This window comes from Cornus florida, unplaced genomic scaffold, assembly GCF_030987335.1.
Source record: "Cornus florida cultivar Cherokee Brave unplaced genomic scaffold, ASM3098733v1 CherokeeBrave_3.0.0_Hap2_Chr09, whole genome shotgun sequence".
NCBI classification, from domain to species: domain Eukaryota; kingdom Viridiplantae; phylum Streptophyta; class Magnoliopsida; order Cornales; family Cornaceae; genus Cornus; species Cornus florida.
In genome coordinates, this window is record NW_026775579.1 from 43,288,424 (window position 1) to 43,289,998 (window position 1,575).

The 1,575-nt window shown below is 37.7% G+C and overlaps 1 non-coding gene across 1 annotated transcript; it reads right to left on the reverse strand.

Moving 5' to 3' along the window:
- Positions 1 to 854: 854 nt before the first annotated feature.
- On the reverse strand, positions 855 to 961 carry LOC132275715 (small nucleolar RNA R71). Its single transcript, XR_009470717.1, has one exon. It is a non-coding gene; the product is annotated as a small nucleolar RNA R71 (small nucleolar RNA).
- Positions 962 to 1,575: the final 614 nt, after the last annotated feature.

Genomic DNA, 1,575 nt, shown 5'->3' on the forward strand with positions numbered 1-1,575 from the left:
TACTGACGACTTAGGATTCCATTCCATGCTTTAGATTTGGTTTTTATTTCCAGTATTTTATGTTCAGTTAGGATTTTATTGAGGGGTCCACTAGATGGATTCCCGAATTGTACTCTTGGAGGTTTTGGAGAGTTGGATTTAATTAATCTTTAACTTTGGAGGATTTTATACTTAATATTTCTTTCAGTTTTATTATATAATTCTTAAATCTTTTTATATTCTGTGTTCGTTTATATATTAATTATTTGATAGTTCCCTCAGGTTTGGGCTTAGGCCTGATCAACCCACGTCTCGGATTCGAGGGGTATCACAATACTCCACCCTAATTTACATCATGATAACATCCAAGTACCATTAGGCATGCCTAGACCATTCATCCCACCACAACAAGAAGGCCAAATTCCATTGGGAATGCCTCAACCAATTTTAGCTCCACAACCCCCAAGATTCAAGTTAATCAAGGTGCTTATATAGTACCACCGGTTGTGAATCCTCCCATTGCTTTAAGAGACCATTATATGCCTAATGAATACAATGCACCTACATGCATTCAATTACCCCCATTTAGAGCACATCACTATGAGATTAAACCACAAACTATTCAAATGCTTCCCAACTATCATGGACTTCCAAGTGAAGAACCTTACAAGCATTTGGACGAGTTTCTTGAAGTGTGTTCCACCGTGAAATACATGGATATGCCAGAAGAAGTTTTAAGACTCAAACTTTTTCCTTTTACCCTTAAGGATAAGGCAAAATATTGGTTCAACAATCTTAGGCCTTTTTTGATAACTTCTTGGGTAGAAATGCAACAAGAGTTTTTGAAGAAGTACTATCCGGTTTCAAAGACCAATGCCATAAGAACTTCTATTTGTGAATTTTCTCAAGGGGATGGGGAAATGTTTCATGAGGCATGGGAAAGGTTTAATGACTTGCTTAGGAAGTGCCCCCATCATGACATACCTAAGTGGTAACTAGTTCAATATTTCTTTGAAAGTTTACCGGATAATCACAAGGGTATGGTTAATACATCTATGGGTGGTTCTTATCTTGACAAGCATGAAAATGATGTTTGGCAATTGTATGAAAGCATGAGTGAGAATTCAATGCATATATCTTTGTCCTCTGAAAGTGGTAGAAATCTAGGTGGAAGGAAGAATGTTGGCTTATCTCAAGTTGACAATTCCAATGACATAGCCGCCGAGATGAAATCCTTATCTCAAAGGTTTGATCAATTCTTGATCAACCAAAATTTGGCGAATCAAGTATCTTCTTCCCCTAATCATGTTCATAATCATGCATCTAATGAATCTTGCATAACTTGTTCTAGTGTTTTACATTCTATTTCCAATTGTCCCCTTGGACATGTGCAAAGCGAGAACCATGAGCAAGTCAATGCTATATTTGTCAACCAAGGGAATAATCTCTATGGTACTCATTACAATTCGAGTTGGAGGAACCATCCAAACTTCTCTTGAAAAAGCCAAGGGGAAGGTTCAAACCCTCCCCAAGGTGGTTTTCAAGGAAAGTATGTTCCACCTCTAATGCAAGGCTAAAGTTCCCAAGGAGAAAGTG